This window comes from Thermobia domestica, chromosome 13 (assembly GCF_964235325.1).
Source record: "Thermobia domestica chromosome 13, izTheDome1.hap1.1, whole genome shotgun sequence".
Classification (NCBI taxonomy): Eukaryota; Metazoa; Arthropoda; class Insecta; order Zygentoma; family Lepismatidae; genus Thermobia; species Thermobia domestica.
Genome location: NC_137466.1, coordinates 66,584,084 through 66,606,216, shown reverse-complemented (window position 1 = coordinate 66,606,216; position 22,133 = coordinate 66,584,084). Strand labels below are relative to the sequence as shown.

The window sequence follows — 22,133 nt, the reverse complement described above, 5'->3', positions numbered from 1 at the left end:
CGGGACGAGCACATTTTTTCGAGACGAGACATGCTTTGCACGAGACGAGACAGCCTGAAGTCTCGTCTCGTCTCGTCTCGTGGCAACACTAATAAGGCCGCGGTGGGTCAGTGGTAGAGCGTTCACTTCTGGATCGTGGGGGTTTCCTCCCAGCTCGCGACAAGTGAACTTTGTGGTGGACAAACGTCGTGTGCGCGGGTTTTCTCAGGGTTCTCCCGTTTCCTTCCACTTTCTTCATTCCACCATTTCATTCACTTCTCATTATCATTGTCTCCTTTAGCTTAGCCAGCATAACCGTAGGACTTAAAACTCAAAAATTTTGAACCAAGAACCCCATGCACCAGAGCTGAATGTTCTACTACTGAGCCACCGTGGTCCTAAGAGACTTAAATAAGAGTGAAATATATTTTTGACTCTGTATCACCTTTGCAACGTCAGCAAAAGTGGACTTGATTCCGTTGAACACTGAACTGCGCTGTGCCTCTACTTCGGAAAACTGACGTTTTCCTATGTACTACTAAACCGACATTTTTCTAAAACCGGTAAAAAGCGATAAATATTTTTTAAGTACTTGAACTTATAATCTCAGAAGAAGGTCGAAAGTGAGTTTCGTTTCACAGTGTGAAACCACGGAAGACTTCCAAATTATTCGTATTCAATTCTCAAACTTGAAGTAGTACAGTACATCCGTAACTACTAGTTGCAATAGAGTAATAAAACCAAAGATAGAACGGACACTGAATCCGTATCAAAAAGCCATTAGGTCGTATACGAACACCCTATATAACCAAATCTATTTGTATAATTTAAGATGATCAACCACAGGCTATTCTCCAAATCGACGGATATTCTAAATTGAGACATCGTTTTAAACATAAAAGTCAGTATTTTATTTAGTGCAGTTTTACTATACGAATCCATAGTATAAGTAGTAGTAGGGGTAGGGGTAGCAGTAGGGGTAGGAACGAGTTAGAAGCCCCGCAGGGCTTCGTTGGGTTCTGTTCTCGACATAAAATGGACAAATTAAAGACTTCCCCAAATTTTTGCGTACATTTTACAATCTGGGATCCGTATAGTAAAACTGCACCTTTTATTTTCTCAAAAGAATGAAGTATTTACAGCTAATATGGCTGGAAAGTTTTGATTTGTCATAAACTATCAACACTTTCTATTATTATTCTCCAATCTATTAAGCTTTACGGGAAAAATGGCACAATAGCTTACGGTGTAAACAAGATATACGTTAATGCAACTGCAGTTCGTTTTATTGTGGAGTTTTTCCTTTTTCTTTTTTTCTTTTTTATTAGCTTTTCATTATTAATATATCAAATTACAACTTCAATATGCCTTCTGAAGTTTACATAAGTGCAGCTGCATTACACTGAGCCATTGTGCCATTTTCCCTATAAAGCTTAATAAATCGGAGAATAATAATGAAAATGTTAACGGTCTATGTTAAATAAGCTCTTCATCCAAACTAGCTGTATCCACTCTTGCTCTCTCCTAATTAGCGTCTTTATTGTGTGGATGATCATTACGTTTTTCCTAGTTCCTCCAAAAACATGGAACGATAATACAGCAATTTCCATAACTTGAATTTTGATCATTGACTCTCATACTTACATAGCCTCGCTGCTGAAAGGGACGCTAAACTAAAATCAACTCAACTCAACTTAAAATATTTGGAATCAAATAAGTCACTTGAACAATGTTCAATAACGATATAATTCGTTAACGACAGGTCATTGCACGGGCGTCGTTAGCGGGGAGGGGTCGGGGGGACGCGTCCCCCAGATTTTAGTGAAATAAATTTAAAGAAACTATACTACTTTGTATATATAACTTTTGTCGGAACTCGGACAGAAGATTTTAATTTTGATTCATCCGACTCCCCTAGATTTAAAAAGCTAATGACGCCAGTGGTCATTGAATTCCAGGATAGTCTGTTCGTTTTAAGCATTAACCTCTAACACGTCAGGAAAGCCAATAACAGTGTGCTGCTCTGGAGACAACATGGAGTATCAAATTTCATGTCATGCTATGTTAGGGGATTGTTTATCTCTAGTAACGTTCACATTTAGAAACCAACGTGCTGCGAGTAAGGTTCACTTGTGTGGTGAGACGAGGTGATTTCCATTACAAAGAAACCCATGGTTACTGCTGACAACACGCAGGTTATATGTACGGAGTAGATGGAGAGCCCATGTGATTTCAAATGGTTGCAATTCTGTCAATTATTATTTTATATTATTCTAGATTCTCTGAGAAACAAGGAGCACAAAAGAGTGACACCTAGTGTGAACGAGTGACTAACGAAGATGACTGAGGAACTGCCATTGGAGAATCGCGCTAGGGTATCTTCTTGTTTGGAAGTCTATGTAGACCTTTTGCAGGATGATGACGAGGTGTCATGGACCTCATGATACACTTCATCCTAGCACGATCAGAAATTGTCATACAAAATTAATGATAAGCAAGTCTGTGGCAAATCCAAGAATTGAGTTGAGTTGATTTTGAGTTTAACGTCCCGTTCAGCAGCGAGGCTATATGAGACGTGGACCTACTGATGAATCCGAACCACATGAGCTCCCGCCGGGAATTGAACCCGGGTCTCCCGCGCCAAAGGCGCGTACGCTAACCGCTTAGCCACGGAGGAGCTCGCAAATCCAAGAAGTGGACCACATTTCCCAGGAGGTATGTTGAGAGGGAGAGGACCGCATGAATGGCCTGCCAGAAGTCCTGATAGGTAATGTTTTTTTTTTTCTTTTTCTTTCTTTCTTGTGGGGTTGGGCCAAGGATGAAATTTGTCTAACAAAACCACACAATTTGGAAGAATCGAAGGACTGTGTCAATCTTGTGTTAAGAAATGATTTCCAGAATTTCATTCAAAACGCAATGTCAATTTCTCAGCCATCTTTCTTAATCACTAACTCACTCACGCTAGATATCAGTGACGTTGTCTCCTGCTTTGTCAGGGAACCTAGAACCATGAATTTTGATAATTTATGAAAAATTGGTAGAACTACGGGCATTCAAAATCAGATAGTGACTTCCTACCCAGTCTGTCAGTAGATAACACAGAGGAGCTGCCGAGAGTGCTTGACAAAGACAGAAGTGATCATTTCAGTGTTTAATGTTAATCTGTACTGAAATTAACTGATACATATGTATGTAAGGAATGGGTTACACACTTACTGGTAATCTATGCTGACAATTAGAACGATAATATGTAAAACTGTCTAGGAAGCTAGTAGAAGTAAAAAAAAAAAAAAAAAAAAAAAACCTATTCCGGGTACGAATTATGTGATATTTTTCCGTCGTATTCCAGAAATAGGGTAAATCCAAGTAATGGAAACACTAATTTTATCAATTGTAATCTTATCTTCTCCTTGTATAGAACTTGGATGGTTTCATTTCGATAATTCACCACTCTTGAAACAAGGAAACAAATGAAATTTATTATTTTGTTTCATCCTGCTCTGCAGAGTAAAAGATTAGTTATTTGCTTTGTTTGGGGTCTAACGCAGGAGCGTCATTTCAGAGTTTGCTTGGGGGAGGAGTCCCTTTGATATAAGCAAAATTTCGCGTTTTTCACTGATTTACTACTATTCTATTGATAAAAACTATATAAATCTCAAACTCAGGGGAGCAATTGTCCCTCCCTGCCCCCTAAATAACGCCTCTGGTCTAAGTCGCATTTAACATCGAGGATATATGACGGGAGAGCCTACCAGTTTAAAGTAAGATCCGAACACCATGACATCGCATCGAGAGTCGAATCTGGAACAGTTGACTATGAAGAAATTCCGCAAATTAAGAGAGATAAATGAATAATTGAAGTGACTTATGTGGAACAATTGTTGGAATTAAAATGTGTGAGGAAACGGAATATCTCCGAGAAGATCCGAACATGATCTGACATCAAACTTAAAGGACTTGTTGCATCAGAGATAAACGCTCTACCACGTAGACACTTTGCCACCCTAGAAAACAAAGGTTTAGGAGTTATATTAAGGCTGAGATTAGTCAGATATATCGATGTTATTGGTTATGGTATTTGTGTACCCATAATGGCAATACAGTTAAGCTTTGTGTACAACATTGCTTGCAAATATGCATAAAGTTTTGAATAACTACCTGAGTGACTTGTTGCTATAACATTTTCATTCACAAAGGTCAATCTTAATGGCCTTACAATCGTCCACAAAACCAGCTCTTCATTCTCAATGCACTTCAGATGCCCTCATCTATGATAATACCTACAAGAAGAAAAAGAAAAAGTACGTAAGAAATAAGGCTTATCAAACTAAGTTGCATAATATAACGTCAGTGAGTTTAGTTATCACACTCGAAAAAAAGTAATAATCTGTTTTGATGACTCATTATGTGCAAGGCCATACCCATTTTTTTTTAAATGAGTAAGTTACTGCTTTTTTAATGAAGCAAGAACGTTATTACAGGGATTTGAAAATCGTTTAAAATGTCATTTAATCCAGTGTAAAGTTTAGGATTTCAAAAAAGATTTCTGGATCCTCCTCCTTCGTATAGCTTTGCATAAGTACCATGTTCCATTCAATTTATTTGCATTGGATATTTAAAAAAAAAAAAAAAAAATTGTATTTTCAACATAGAATAAATTAATTCTTGAAATGCTATACGGGAAATTGAAAATAAACTATATGTAGTCTTAATTATGCTAATTTTTCAACTCTGATTGAACTTATTTCTAAAGTTTCTGATATGTCGGTTCCTCTATCCGAAAAATATTAGCCCAAGATTGCTTTACTCAATGCTTAAGAAGTGCCCCAAATGCACCTTCATTTCCGAGTGCTCATGTCTTCTGTCTGCCTGACCCTGAGTTGGATTCCTGATGGATATACGAACTTGAAAAGAATTCGAAAAACCATTGTAAAAATGGTAGGTTCCGTCTCATACAACCTCGAAGCTGAGAGGTGAACAACCAACCAAATGCTTAACACAACCCTGTCTGCTTATTGCTTAAGGGCATTTTTTCTAATAGGGTGGATGTTCAAATTGCTGAAAGCTGGTACAAAAGAACAGTTTATGAAGATTTGAAAAGTCGACATACCCAGTCAAGTGATTTTGTTGTTGATGTGAGACCACACTTTCAGAAAAGATTTATATCCCCTATGAATTTCTAGCATAATTACTCGTCCTTCGCATGGGAAGAATAATGTTTATGCAAAATCTTCGAAAGTAAAGAGATGCGGGATATATACAGGGTTATTCAAAAAGAAAGAACAGATTTCAAACATTTGTTTCTTCCAAACTACAAAAGATAGGAACATGATTCGAACGTTACTTGATTATGAAAAGTTTACAATTTATTGTTATTAATTATGGTGTGCATTCAATATGAGCACCGTGTGTTACACGACAAATGCAAAATTCGTACCTTTTGTTGTGGTCGTCAGGATGCAATGCTTGCAATAACTGCAGTTTGTATGGCTTCACGTGCAGACGATGTTTTAGAACTCGCCATACCATTGGTTGAGGAATGTTAAGTTCTTTGCTTGCTTGTGATGTGGATTTCTTTGGGCTCCTTTCGTAAAGTGTACGAATACGCTCGACATTCTCGTCCGATATGCGTGGACGTCCCGTTCTTTTCCCTTTACAGATGCAACCATCTTCTACGAATTTTCGATGCCACTCGTAAATTTGCTTATGATGCGGCGGTTGTTTATTAAATTGACGGCGAAATGCTCGCTGAACTTCAACAATGGACTCAAGTTTTGCCAATTGTAGCACACGAAAAGACTTCTCCTGTGGTGACGCCGCCATTTCACTACAGACAAACAACAAACAACAGCGCTAATCTTCTATCCGGGAAATTGGAACTTCTATCCGGGCTGATTAAATTGTAAACGTTTCTTAATCAAGTAACGTTCGAATCATGTTTCTATCTTTTGTAGTTTGTTCTTTCTTTTTGAATAACCCTGTATATATACGACTACCAGCGATTCCTTCAAGATTGCCCCTATCGATTTTCGGGTCAGCAACCTGAACGGCAGTAGAGTAATGTGGGTTGCCTAAATCATGTGCGCTATGATTTACGACAATAAAGTTTGATCCCCAAATCTCCCTTCGAGTCGAAAATCGAAAGGAACGGTTTTGTACGCGAATAGATCTATCAGTTTACAAAATGTATTGTTTCAAAATTGATTTCTTTCTAAGCAAAATATATTATAATTGACACATACACGTTATTTTATTAACTTGTCTATAGATACGATGTGTGTTTCTACTAAAGTATAAGAACTATTTAATATTTACGCTTATAACTAATACCATAGATCTTTCTTGCAAAGTAATTAATGATATTACCCTTCAAAATATTGTCTGTTACCTCTGAAACTCCTTTTGCATATCTTTTTAAAAAATGCTTCTTAAGAGATAGGAAGAAAAAGCTGGCCATCTTATTACAAGAAAGATGTTCTACTATGTATACTTGTGGTCTGTCTTACTAGCTGTGCTGTAGAACAATTAGACTAAGCAAGCCAACACGTATGCGCTAAGAGAAAATTATTTTCGATTTCATTTCACTGAAATGCTCTTAAAAGTACTACTTGCCTTTTTGAACCATTGCATGTAACGTAATCTAATTTAAAAATTACATATGATCACATCACTGCCACAATAACTTAACAACCACACTTTTGAGAAGTTACCACAAAAACATCTTTCAGTTAGCGTTGTTTGACTTAAACTGAAACTGTCCCTCTTTCAACATTACGAAGAAGTGCTTTATAATAGTCCCCAATTATTTGACGTGAATACATATTTTCTTTTTTTCTTTTAACATAACTGGAATCTTTATATAATAGCACCTATTTAAGAAACACCTCAAACTAAATAAGAGATAATTTGTATATCGTGTGTGTATTCTAAACGACAAAAATAAGCATTTTTTTAAAAAAAAAAAAAGCCGCATACACACAACATATATATATATATATATACATATAAAGCTATAATTCCCAAGTTATCAAATAATTGTGTCATAATTATGGTTACCCACCACCATCATCAGTATGTCTGTCTGTCGGTAGCATGCATGTAACAGTTTGTTTCTACACATGCTATTCTTTTAATTTCTTTTTTTCTTTATTTTTGGTCTTATCACGGATAATAATATAATTTCCCTTTTCTATATCTGTTGAGGTTCTTTGGGCTTCCTTTGTCATTTCGATTCTTTATTACTTTTTTCTTTTATCATGAATATACATATGTTCCTGTTGTTTTGTAGTATGTTTTATATATGTATATGTTTATATCTTGCAAAATAGTCGTATGATAGTCCCTTGAAGGCATATATGCATAGCAGCTTGTGTCCTTCTGTTTTTCCCTTTCTTAAGAAAGGGGAAGAAGAAGGAAGTTCCATTTTGACATACACACACACAAGTGTATATATATATATAATTTTTATTTTGACCAAAGGAATTGTGTATTTCAAACGGATATGTTTCAGGAGATCGTGTGTGTGTGTGTCTTTCATGTTGTGCGTGTGTTTATAAGATAAAATACGTTTGTACATATGTTTGTAGGCTATTATTTTCATTGTCAAGTCTATTACCGAAAGATGTGTGTTCAAAGCAGACTATATAATTTCAATATATATATATAGTATGTTTCGAAACAACACCGACAACGTTTGGGAGGTGATTCCAAACACCAAAATAAGACGAAAAGTATAATACCAACCTAGCTGCACAAATGATTCCTTTTGCAGTTATATGGTGCCGAAAACATTAAAAAGAAAAAAAAAAAACAACTAACTTTAAAGGTCCATAACTCCAAAACTATAGGACCTACCGTAGTTGGGTGAAGATTTAGCTTAGGAACTAGTATCCTAATATACCAGTTTCAGAATCCTATCCAAATATCCAAGTTTCAGAATCCTATCCAAATATCCAAGTTTCAGGATCCTATCCAAATATCCAAGTTTCAGAATCCTATCCAAATATCCAAGTTTCAGAAACCTATCCAAATATCCAAGTTTCAGAATCGTGCGGTACTTCCGCCACAATTTTGATAGGGGTACTTGGTGAGTATTTCAAATTATATGCCCGTAGCCAAACTTCCTATATAAAAATTGTTGCGTGAGTGATTTATTATTCTGAAACATGTATATATATTATACATGTTTATTATTATTACTTCTACTAATTTGAGTTATTGTGTTTTCCCGTTATCCCCTTTGGGCTAAAGGAGACAATTGATTACTGCAAGTGATTGGCTATGGATGCGTTGGTGGGATGAGAATCTGGGAGAAAACTGCAGAACCCGATGTTGTCCACTATAAACTCTTGTTGCCGGCGTCGCACCATGGACCTTTCACACCACAGGTGAGCGTTCCACCAATGAGGCACCAAGTAAACTCACATAAGGTTCTTCTAACACGTTTCATTATAGAATAAGCATGTTATCGATATAGTTACTTCAACATTCAGCAGAAAAGTATAAACATTGTGTGTGTGTATATATATAAAGGATTTAGGGGTAGTATTAGACATCATATAACTCCTCTTAGGCAAAATTTTTGAGTAGCTATCAGTAGAAAAACAAGCCAATGTTTAGTACTCGTGATTCCGGCTAACAGTTCAGGTGGGGAAACATCCGAACTGTTTGCCCTAATCTCCTCTTCTAGCCAAAATTCAGTTAGTCTTTTGGTGTTGGGCCAACATCCTAAGGCAATTGGAGGGTTACTGAATTAACAAGCAGGGGAATCCAGTCTAAGAAGCCTGAAATTATGTCAATGGGAGTCAATATCCTGATCACATATGATCTAGTAGATCATGCACCATCTTGCCTTCGTGGGTTGTAACGCCTCAGCAGAAACTTTGGGGCAGGGAATCTAGTAATTTTGACTGTGAGTTTGTAAAATTTTGATTATCTAATTCATTATTCAAATATTCGTTATTCAAAAAAAATATCCGAATGTCGAATAATAATTCGAACAATTCATATTCGAATTACGAATAATTGTTCAAATATTGAAAACGAATATTTGAATATTCAAATAACAAGAGAAAATTATTCGATAACGGATATTCAAGTAATTTAAACAGCATTGGTTAGAATTTCATCTTGCATTATGCAGTTTCAAATCTTCAAAACAACGTGAAGTTCAAACGAGTAAAATGAAAGTCCGTGGAATGTTAGTCTCAGGAAATAAACAAAATATCCACTCATTGTATGTGCAGATGAAAGGGTGCCAACGCTAGTCAAATTTTCTAAAATTATTCTATTAGCTACAAAAATCTCGGGTCTTCAGTGATATGGTGAAGGTTATATGGATGTTTGTATGGCTAAAAGAAGAGATGTTTCATGAATTACGTTCAAAACAAAGAAGAAGGTTCTTCTTTTTTTAGCTCAATTTAGTAACGTTCTCCACTCAATGTCCTATGTCTAGCTCTCCATTCAATTCTCGTATAATTCTCCGCTCAATTGTCTTACAGTTGTCCGTTCAATTTAGCATGTAGTTCTCCGCCAATTACCCTATAGTTCTCTGATCAATTGTCCTATAGTTCCCAGCTCAATAATTCTATACTTCTTCGCTTAATAACTCTCTATAATTCTCCGCTCTATTGTCCTGTAGCTCTCCGCTCAACAGTTTTATAGTTCTTCGTTCAATAACTCTGCAGTTCTCCACGGATGGCAGTTAGTATCTTTCCCAAATCCATCGACGGTTCCGTACCTGGTACTGTGACTTAAAGTGAGCCGTTGTGAACGACCTCGTTTATGCGTACACTCACCGTCGCTGACGCGCCTGCTCCCTTCGGATGCACCCTCTCGCTGCCAGTCGAATCCACTTGCTGCGCTCCTGCTCTGACTCGGTTAGGTAGAATTTGTACTTTTTAGTAGCCACCTAACACAAGTTGTTTCACAAGTTGTATGCACTGTAATTTTTATGTCATACTATTTATACTCATCACAGTTACAAATATCGAACTGTAATCACTACCAAATGAGCCAATAGCACCAACAAGTGATTTGGGGAAGAAACTAAATAATATCATTTTCCGCATAGTTATTTTATAATTCCCCGCTCTATAGTCCAATAGTTCTTCACTCAACAGTTCTATAATGCTCCACTCAATTGTCCTAGAACTAGTTCTCCACCATTGTGTTTATCGCGTTATTGTGATAATTTTATGTATCATTTTTACTACTTCCAATGCAAAATAAGAAGCTAGAAAGAGACATGCAACCGAATATCTCTTCATTTGCAAAATGGCGGCGTTAATGCAGCGATAAGGAACCTGCTTCGTTTGACAAATGGCATATTAATGACTGCAATATGCATTTGCATAAAATACATTTGTTTCTTACGTAGGATAAAAATAAGATGCATATTTGTATTCTTATCGGTCAAGACGTCCTTCAAATACCATGTTTGCCAGTTTGTGTGTGTGTTTTGTGTGGTATGATGGGATATTTCTTTTTATCCATCATGCACGACTTCTCTTCCTTTCTAGCTCAAGAAAAAAAAAATTGACGTAAACAAATGGTTTTTTAGGAAAGGTCCCTGCATAAGGTCAATTCCACGTTATAATCAACCTCTTCGTAAGACTGACAGCATCACCGCAAGAATGGAGAGGGCTTTTTTTTTTTTTTTTATACGACGTTCGTCATATACTGGAAACGTCAGGGGTTTCAGTTCAATGTTTCTTGTTGCTGAATTTTCTTCACTAATATAACCATCTTGTCTACACACACAAATTCACATCGTAGATAGGCAAACTAAGCTGGAAAGAGGGGGAAGAACAAGAATCAAGAAGCTGCATGAAGGATTCCAAAATGAGGAAAGAAAGGGAAGAGGGATAAATTCAAGTACAAGGTAAAATGAAACAACGAATCAATGTTGCCAAACCAATGGTAAATTCTATCCATACAATAAATGAACTGGATTGCGGTACAGTCTCTTAAAAACTTCTAACCAGGGCCAGGGACGTACGCAGTGGGGTAGATTCTGAGGTTCGGATCTCCTCCCCCCCCAAAAAAAAAACCAACATTTCTGTAAATTTAGTCTAACTTAGGAGATAAATTTACAAATTTTAATATCATTTATCCTCATATTGAATTTGGATTCCCCAAAAAACAAACTTCGTAGTCACTAACGTTCTCACCTTCAGTGCGAGTGGTCCCGTGTTCGATTCCCGGTGGATGCACTCGGTCGAAAAAGTGTAAAAAGCTTTTTCGGGCCAGCCATCCTGAATGATGTTTTCCTGGGTTTTCCTCATTCACACCAGGCAAATGTCGGGATGGTATCTAACATATAGGTCCCAGGCCGCTTCCTTCCTTCCCCAATCCTTTCTTCCTTCCCTTTCCTCAGATAGTGTGCTCACCGAGGGACGTCATCCCTCAAAACATGACGGACTAACATGGCCATAGATGCTGAGAGCCCAGAAATCTAAATCCTAAATCCCTAAAACAATCAAATTGCTCCGTACGTTCCTTGCCAGGGCCGTTTATCTTTTTAAACATTGTTTCAAATAGAACATTAATGGAAACAGTTAACATTGACATAATGAAAAAAAAACTGTGCAGTAGAGTCAGTTAATGGTTACGATGTAAAGATTCTAGTGTAGTTATAAAGAATTCCGTCCCTACTCAGCATAGAGGCTATGAGAAGTGAAACTACCATTTTTAAGGTGGAATCCAGAACGACTTAATGTGTGCAATGTTCTTTCATCGGGATTACGAATCCGAGACCGAAGCTTGCCGACGAGACGAGACGAGATAAGACAATTGCCGTGCTGAAATAAGACGAAACAAAGTTCTTCCAATATAAACACACTTTGTGACAAGTGACATCACTTTCATCACATCTTTTTGAAGACGAGACAGCCTCAATTCTTGTCTAGTACTCTCAGTGTTAGAGCGCTTACCTCTGGTGCATGGGGTCCTTGGTTCAATCTCAGGTCGCGCCATATGAACTTTATGGTTGAAAAACACCTTGTGAATAGGTTTTCTCGAAGTTCTCCCGTTTCCTCACACTTTCTTCGTTCCACCATTTCATTCGTTTCTCATCATCGCCGTCTCCTTTAGCCTAGCCGGCATAACCGTGGAACGTAAAACTTAAAGATTTCATTTGTCTAGTACTCAACTCTAACCGTTTTCACCGGTCATAAACATTATAGTTTTCACCGATACACATCTGGCGTAGAAACATTTAACCATTTTATTTACAGTTTAGTTTTAAAATCATTAATTAAACCTTTGCTTAGAAAATAATCAAAAATCTGTATATTATTTAACGTAATGTGTAAATGATTACTGAAAATTATTATTATTATTATTATTATTATTATTATTATTATTATTATTATTATTATTATTATTATTATTATTATTATTATTATTATTATTATTATTATTATTATTATTATTATTATTGAATATTTTTTGCTAATTGATTATTAGAGGTGGTCAAACATTTCATCCGAACCCTAGAAAAAGGTACCAATCGAACGCTCGTCTTGTTGGACTCAGGAAATCTATGGAAGAATCGGTCAGGATGATCGGTTGTCGGATTCGGACTTAAGACCTCCCGATGGCGGAGCCAAATCGCAATCAATCATCTATATTTCTATCAACTTCAATTATTGTATGTAAGGTAGGAGTTTGTATAACATATTATATTTTAACCTGGCATTTTTTAAAATCTCTAATTAAATATAAACACTTTTCTGGCTCTTGTGGACACGAAAATCTGTTTTTTATTGGTCATATGAATGCATATTTGAACCATATATTAGCAGTAGACCATATTCTGGGCCAGGAGAAATATAAAAGCACATATTTGATCATATTTTAGGCAGATTTCACTTACCGCTCAAATATATTCGTATTATTTCGCAGTATTGGCAACGAGGTTATTAAGAACTTTTTTCTTACAAACAGTTGACCTTGTGTGAGAGGATTTGTAGAAATCAGAATGAAACGGTCAAAATGGTTGACCTGGCGTAATATCAGTAACTTGGAAAAAAGAAACTGACATATCACCTTCCGTCTGCCTCTGTCCTTCTCTTTCTTCTGCCTGTAAAAATACATGAAGTCCGCATATCTTTGTTGTATATTGGAAAATATTCCCATCCACATCCGAGGGAGACTTTAAATACATTGGAGATGAAAGTAGTACTGAAAAAATATTGGTGCTCTAGATGGACCACGATCGGGGATATGACCCTGGGAGAGTTTCCCCTCGAGCCTCCTAAAATCATTATTGGTACTTGTGATAAGACCTGGCCTTTTTTTTTAAATTATTTTCTTTTACACTGAACGTACGAATATTTTTCAAGTACGAGGGATATTTACTATTCCTTGGAGAGATTTTTGTCATAGAATCTGTCATCACTAACAAGTAAATAATAATTTCAAGATACCTTAAGTTAAGTGCTCGAATAGTGTGAAGTTGGTGATTTTCAGAATTAGCATCACTTCAGCATTTACTTTGATGGTGGGAGGGAGGAGAAGAGTCTCCAATTTTATATCAAACTCAGGTTATATTTTTCCCTACTCCTGCATGCGTATTTTCAAAGCTTTTAGGTTGTAGAAAGCCGAACCCTAATTATGAGAATATAACTCAGAGGCCCCAATTGAGAGTGATCGTTGAGCAGGAATCAGGGAAAAAGGAAATTTATGATAGAGTCTGTGCTACATACAGTTGCTTAAAACAAACTTTACTTTGTTATGTTATAGGTTTGAATACTTATTAAACTACGTGTAAAATAAAATAAAATATCTCTTGGTGGATATGGCTGACATTCAACAGAATGAGTTTACTATAAACTTTCACAAATATATATAAACAATAGCTTCAATTTTTTTGTCACTCAAAAAACTTGGGGGGCCTAGCACCCCTGGCCCCAGCCTAGATCCGCCACTGACCATGCAACCGACCCCAGCATGGACACATATAAAGTAAAGTATACGTATATCCAAACTGATTAACAAAAGTTATAAACAAACTATACAACAAGTTATAAATAAACATGTACACTCATTTTTTCTTTTCATCTAATGTTGCCTTCGGTATGGGAAATAGGGTTCCACACAATAGGTATTTTGCCTTCCTGGATCAATTACAATAGCAGGTGACGCTTACGTTGAACATGAACTGGTACATACGAGCAAAAACTATATATATATTGCATTTATGATATCATATACATTTAAGTTTATTACATTTGGTTTCCGTGTCTAACAGGGTAGTTTTCAAGTAGTTAAGACTATTATAATCAGTGCCGTATTTACGATTTGTGTCGGGAAGGGGGAAGGGAGCTTGCTAACTTTAGTCCTGGAAAAGTGAAAATTCTGCAAGATATTTCATTTACTTTAATGCAGTAAAAAAATTTTCGGGGGAGGATTAAGCCCGGAATACACCCCCCCCCCCTAAGTACGGCACTGATTATAATGAACATTCTGTAGACCTATCTTCTTTTTTATGGTGTTATGTATTCTGTAATTTTATTTCACGGCCCAAATGTGTTATGTGTTAAGTATTTAATACTATTTCATCCATTATTATGTTTTGGTCTTAATTTCTGATGGATAATAATTACTAAGGAGAAGTATCTGTTTATTTTATTCATAACTCCTGCCCATATTACACATACACTTCGTTAAATATGAGCAATTGAAGCAAGACCAGTATTTTTAGTTTTCTCACGACTATCCAAATATTTTTGAAAGCAAACTCTATGAGACTATAGACAATGTATCAGTCTACGATTCTGTAATATTTTGTTGTCATTTATAATGTTGCCTTTTCTACCCATATTGGCTTTGGCTTTGAGTTTAACGTCCCTTTTCAGCAGCGAGGCTATATGAGACGTGGACCTACTGATTAACGTGGAATCCGAACCACATGAGCTCCCGCCGGGAATCGAACCCGGGTCTCCCGCGCCAAAGGCGCGTACGCTAACCGCTTAGCCACGGAGGAGCTCGTTTTCTACCCATATTACGCAAAATTACCCTATATTACAAAGCAAGTGCTTGAGATTATAGCGAATTAAATCACATTCATTTATATCTGGAGTTAAATCACATTCTTTGAACTTAGATTAGAAGTTCAATGGCATTAGACAATCTCGTACGTACTAGAATTTAAATCACATTGTTTAAGCTCGATTAGAAACTAAATCACACTGTTTAACTTATACCTAGGGTTAAATCACATAATTTTAGTTCGTATTAGAAGTTAAATCAGATTTTTGAACTCAGTGAGAGTTAATTCAGGAAGGATCTTCATACTAAGAGTTAAATCAAAACATTTAAATTTGCATTAGAAATTAAATTACACTGCTTAAACTCTCTTAGGAATTAATCCACATTGTTTAAATTCATACTAGGTATTAAATCACGTTTTGGATGCTAAAAATTATCTTAATCTCTCCATTAACAGCTGTGTGAATAGTTGAAATTTCCTTTCTACCGATAGCCATCCTCTCAATATTCCCATGCTTTCGTAATTCTCGATGTTTTGAATTCTTGTTATATTTTCTCTACTTTATATATACAAGTAAAACATTATATTTTATATAAAGAATTTACACGTTCATGCATGACAAGATGCTGTCTCCTGCCCTTTAATTTTTACATCCGTTTTAAGAGCATTTACCTTTCAAAATACTTCTTCATTCTAACAAAGTTTCGATACGAGTTTTCAAACGTCTGTGTTGTATATAACACAAGGGTATATTCTATAGTTTAACAGCCACGATTTTTTTTTTTTTTTTTCCAACATTTGGTATAACATCAAAATACAAAATTGCTCCTTCCGACTGCTACTGGGACAGGGTGTAATTTTTCTGCCATCGAATAGGAAGCGTGTCGAACATATGCTATTATGGCCACTGTTACTCCACAAATAAAGCGCTACCTTAAAAAAAAAAAAAAAAAAATCCTTCGTCGTTTTGACAACGTAAATTTATTCTAAGCTGTGTGGTTTGAGTATTCTGTATATGTGTAACACATGTGTTGTCCTACGGAAGCGGAACTACTATCTCGCATATTTTCTTCATAATTACAGCATAATTTAGAGTTTCGGCTTTGGGCAGTATACGGAGTATTGTTCAATGATTAGTAAATTAAATTAAAGGGGGTGAAGTCCTTTGGAAACCGTAAACATGACGGGCTAACAGTAGACCTAGTTATCAATTTTTCTTTGTAAAGAAGAGACCTATAAAAATCTTTCAGTCGTAGGATATGAGATTCTCCGTAGCTGTAGGTCATTTTACCGTGAGTGTGAAATATAGAAGCCCTGCAACCAATAGGATGAAAATTAAGTAACACCATGATTCAATGATTGGAGTGTAATGTCATCGACCAGCACCAAAAATATATAGGAAGGTGTGTATGTTTGAGTAATCTACCCAAAAGCAGGTTCTATCCCACTGACCTTAACGTAGGTGGATTCACTAAGCCAGTGGAGCAGAACCATACACTTACAGATGGTCAGTTCTTTTCTCCGTAGATCAATTGAGACAATTGCCTCTTAGGCAAGACGTAATCTTGAAATTATGACGTTTCTTTCCTTGCTCTTCTCAACCACAGGTTGATGGTTAGCAAACATTAAAGAATAAATTTTGTGATAACTGTTCAATATGTTGATATGAGCGTCCTTTCTTGATGTTGTCCACTTTTGATATGGTCATTCTTTCTAGATATCGTCCAGATGTAAATTCATCCATTCCGAGTCTGGAACTTATTACATAAATAATTATCCTTTCTGACCAGAGTTTAAGACACTTATTTATATTAAAACTAAAATAAAATGTTACAATTTCTACAACTATATGTTGTATTCATCAGACATTTAATCTGTGGTGAAGATAACATAAAGTTGTTGAAATTGTAACATTTTATTTTAGTTTTAATATAAATAAGTGTCTTAAGCTCTGGTCAGAAAAGGTAGTTATTTATCGTCCAAATGTTGATAAGATATGACCGTCCTTTCTTGATATTGTTCAAATGTTAATAATGTATGGCTGCCCTTTCTTCGTGTTGTTCAAACCTTGATAAGACATGACCGTTCTTTCTTGATATCCTCCAGATGTTGATAAGGCAGGACCGTTTTTTCTTGACATAGCTAATTCAGATGTTGTTTTTGTTTCTCCTGTTCTTTTCCAACTTTTCCTTTCATCAGTAGGTTAATCAGTTCTGAATGATTAAAATTACCAATCATATTATTTCTTCTTTGCTCTATTGTAACTAGTCAAAACGTGACCTCCCTGGTAAGTGTACGGTTGGCTTGCGTATTTTAGGTTTGCGAGGCCCGAGTTCGGTTCCAGCGGAAGTTCGTGAAGTTTGATTATGAAAAGGGCACTAAACCTCAATTCAAGCAATTTTTATCAAACGTGTCTGTCTTCGCATGTGTCTGTTCATGGTAGAAGTAGCATTCTACTGAAGGAGTACATCTGAGATATGAGTTAATTTCCAACTGAGGCGCTTTGTGATCCCGTCGATAATCGAACTATGAACCCATACACAAAGAAAACGAAAAGGTACTCGTAATTCAATGATAGAGTGCCCTCATACCTATCTGGTAGGACAGCACCTTGAAATTACTACGTTTTTTTTTTTTCACTGGTCTTCTCACCCAAAGATTAGTAGTGAGGAACATTGAAGAACAAATTTTCTGCTATTTCATATGTTTATATGACTCTCCTTCCTTTATAACGTTCAGGTGTTGATGTGGCCATCCATTCTAGATACCGTTCAGATGTTGATAAGGTATTATCGTCCCGCTTACAGAAGCACATCTCAAGAGTATGTCCAATTGTTTTTCTAACATAAGTATCCATATATCTGATTCATACAAAAACTTAAATATTTAATTTTTTATTTCAGATGAAAAAAAAACAAAGCACTTTAAAAAATTCAGAAATGAATAGTAGTTTGACACACTGAGTCCAAAAGTTGTAGTGGGTGGAGGGAGCAAGAGTAGTCTTCGAGTAGGATGGGACAAGATGCGTGTGGGCGGAGCTTCAGCAGAAGAACAAGAATTTCACGGCTATCTATAGCGTTCATGCACGCCTCATACACGAATCTTCTCTTGTGTACTTATACTCACATATAAATACATTACTAAACAACACGACCTCCCTCATACAATATGATAATTGGTATATTAATTCCTTCTATGTACAGGGAGATTTTTTTGTGCTGCTTTTATTTATTTTTTCATTTTGTTGGTAATAAGAATAAGTGATTAAAATAAAGCTTTTTAAACATTAAGATCATAAATTAACGCATATTTTTTTACCCTTTATTATTATAATTAGTATACTTTCTAATTATATATATTGTGCTGTACCGAGCACTATATGCTATGTACTGCTTGATTTACGCCAAGTATTTGCCAAGCGATTTATTCTCTTCATCCCCTACCCACTTAAAAAAATCGTGAATACCTTAAATACAATAAAGAAAATATAAAAATTAAAAAGTGAATTTTTGCAAAATGCTATAAAATGAACATTTCCAGAGTTTCCTAATAACTCTGAAATCTGGGGTCGCAGTTTATGATGTCATACTTGTTGGTCACTGGATATAGGTCTAGAAGGTCAAAATAGGGGGAAATGAAATGAAATGAAATTTTTGAGTTTTACGTCCCACGGTTATGCCGGTTAGGCTAAAGGAAACGGTGATGATGAGAAATGAATGAAATGGTGGAATGAAGAAAGTTGGAGGAAACGGGAGAACCCCGAGGAAACCCACGCACACGGCGTTTGTACCGAAAATAGTTTCGTTTGTACTATTTTCCTTAAAGAGTTACTTGAGAGGCCAACTGGGTGGCTATCTTGGCACCAAGATAGAGCCCCCGAAATGTCATCCCGTCTTTCTCGAAAACTATCAGGGTACAAACAAAACTTTTTTCGGTACAAGCGATTTCCTTTCGAATGGTGTATTTCAATATTTTGTCCTGTGATACAAGTGGGGCTATCTTGACGTCAAGATAGCCCCCCCTAATGTCATCCCCTTTTTCATAAAACTATCAGGGTACAAACAAAACTTTTTTCAGTACAAACGTACAAACGATTTGCTTTCGAATGGTGTATTTCAATTTTTTGTGCTGTAATTCGGGGGGGGTCTATCTTGGCGCTAAGATAGCCCTCGAAATGTCATCCACTTTCACTCGAAAACTATCAGGGTACAAACAAAACTTTTTTCAGTACAAACGGTACAAACGATTTGCTTTCGAATGGTGTGTTTCAATTTTTTGTGCTGTGATACAGGGGGGCTATCTTGCCATACGTTGATGTAACATCTGGCCAGTGCCTGTGCAGCATCGGATAACGAATGCTCTGTACTGATTTCTGTAGTAAGCAAGAGGATTCCGTTTATTTGTATATACAATATACCGCTGTCCGGAGAACAGATTTTTCTCAGTGCAGAAATATATGCAGCTTTGTCTCCAAAATATTTCATAAAAGTATAGTATTGATTTTTTGTATTATTTAGCAATAAATTTGAAATTTTATAAATCAACCATGTGCAACAACCGGTCCCCGGGCCAGTCCCGGCCCATGGAACCCTTTCATTCAGTTCACCTGACCCCTTATTGAAAATATATTTCTTACATAACCTTAAACTGAATTGAAAATATTTCTTGGATAGTTGATGTTCACCTTGGAAAATCATCAACATCCACATTGCAACATCCAGTGTACCATGGAACAGTGAGAGACTAGTTCAGAACACGAAGAATCAAAATCTCCACTAAAATGATAAATATATAGATTTTTTTCTGGGTTTCTTTAGTAAATAAATATCTTGATTACCGTTATAAGAGTTTTTGTGTTTCTGTGATGTTAGTGTATGTTGAATGAGTTTCTCCATGAAATATGGCCATTCGATTGTCATGAAAATGTTACACATTGTCTCATACGGCCCTCGAAGCCAGCAAGTCCTCTGTTATTGGCCCACCCATGTTCCAACTTGCACATTCCTGATATAAATTATTATACTTGATATTAGACCAGGACGGTAGCCAGCCCTAAAATGTAGGGGGCCCAGTAGAAGTTAAGAGGGGGCGATCGAACTATATTATAGTTCATCACAATATTATAGTTCATTTGCAAGCCTACCGTGAAAAGTTTAAGGGGGCCCGTAAAAATTTAGAGGGGGGACTGGCCCCCTAGACCCCAGAGAATTAGTCCCAGAAGCGACAGTCCTATTAGCGACAGGAACTGTTAGCTGTCCTATGAGCGACCGATTCATTTACATTGAGATGATGGAAGATGATATGATTCCCTCTCGTGAAATATGTTTGCCTCTGGCGTTATTAGCGCCCGAACAACCTTGCTACGAAAAATGTAGGGGAACGTGGGGCATAACGGGGTAGGGGGCATAAAGGGGTATCGGTATTTTTCGAACTGTAATTTACTGCAATCTAGCGATAAGTACCTAAACAACAGTCTCAAGGACGAAGGGCTGTCGCGCTTGAGTAGCGTTCTTATCAGTTGAAAAGGAACAGTGCTGTGCGTCAGTTCATTGTTTTCGAGCTGTGGCATATAACCATTGGGATTTTTCTTTTGTCAAGGTAAGGCAAGTTATTTTTTACACACTTTTAAACTATTGATATGTTGAAAGAATATTTCTTCTGTGTTTGTTTTGTGTTTTTGAGGTTTACGGATTGTAGGTTATAACAGAGATACTCGTTGATTTAACACTACGCAAAACGGGGTGGGGCAAAACGGTATTGGAACCACCCCATTTTGCCCCATTATGCCCTGTAAGAGTATCGATTGTGTAGTTTACTATCCAGCTCCAAACATTTCTTGTTAATGCTGGGATTGCATAAGCTCTTGTTTGCTGTCATTTTAGTATGGTTCGCACGTATAAAAGGAAATCAACGAGGCAAAGTTGGGAGGAAGAAAAGATGAAGGCGGCCATCGAGAGTGTAATACGTGGTGAAATGGGATATTATGAAGCTTCCCGGCAGTTCAACGTTCCCCAGACTACGCTGGAGCGGTGTTGTAACAAGGAACGAGAAAACCCTGGATCTTTCCAGAAACAAATGGGACATTTTAAGCCTGTGTTTACCTATAAACAGGAGTGCGAGTTAGTAGATTATTTAGTGAAAATGGAGAGGCGACTTTTTGGTCTAACTGGCAATGAACTGAGAGAATTAGCGTTTCAATTGGCAGAAAGAAACAAAATTCAACAATTCCCTTTCAACAAAGAAGAAAGAAGGCTGGAATTGACTGGTTAAGAGGATTTATTAAGCGTCACCCTGAAATAACACTTCGTAATCCAGAATCTACATCGGGAGCTCGCGCGATGGGGTTCAACAAGGTAGCTGTTTCCAAGTTTTTTGAGCTTTTGGCTGGAGTCATTGATGAACATCATTACTCTGCAGAAAATATTTATAATGTAGATGAAACCGGAATAACCGTGAATCCTAAAGGACATACAAGGGTTGTCGCAGAAAAAGGGAAACGTCAAGTTGGAGCTGTAACTTCAACAGAGAGAGGAGAAACGGTTACTGCAGTAATTTGTTGTTCAGCTGCTGGAGCTTACATGCCACTTATGATGATTTATCCTAGAGCAAGGATGCAGCAGGAATTTGAGATGGGCCTTCCACCTGGATCATGGGCAGAAGTTAGTGCTACTGGATGGATTACAAAAGAACTCTTTCTGAAATGGTTCAAGAAATTACTAATGTTTTCAGGAGCATCTACAAGTAAACCAGTTCTTCTTCTTCTGGATGGTCATAGCGCCCACACTAAAAACTTGGACTTAATTGACATGGCAAGAGAAAATGGAGTCGTTTTGCTTTGTCTGCCTTCTCATTGCTCTTACCGACTTCAACCCCTTGACGTCGGCTTTGTGAGGCCACTCAGCAAGTTCTATGAAGACGAGGTTAGAAAATGCATTAGAACCAATTACCCAAAAGTTGCTACGCTCCAAGTGATCTCTCAACTCTTTGGCCCTGCATGTTTGCGAGCAGCATCAATGCTGAACGCAATTAACGCCTTCAAGAAAACTGGGATTTGGCCTTTGGACATGAACGTGTTTACAGATGAAGACTTTCTGCCTGCAGATGCAACAGACATAGACCTAAACGTCACTGAGTCAGTAGGAAATGAAAACCCTACACT

The 22,133-nt window shown here is 36.8% G+C and overlaps 1 long non-coding RNA gene across 2 annotated transcripts in view; it reads right to left on the bottom strand.

The window, feature by feature from the left end:
* LOC145668204 (uncharacterized) overlaps positions 1 to 22,133 on the bottom strand; it is a 332,744-nt gene that overhangs the window by 140,712 nt on the left and 169,899 nt on the right. Inside the window, exons 1-2 of one of the 2 annotated variants that reach the window (XR_014127986.1) lie at positions 6,592 to 6,718; positions 4,138 to 4,259 (exon numbers count right to left, since the gene is read on the bottom strand). This is a non-coding gene — a long non-coding RNA (uncharacterized LOC145668204). Of the gene's footprint in view, positions 1 to 4,137; positions 4,260 to 6,591; positions 6,719 to 22,133 lie in introns of those variants that run through there. The other variant, XR_014127985.1, reaches the window with a different exon arrangement.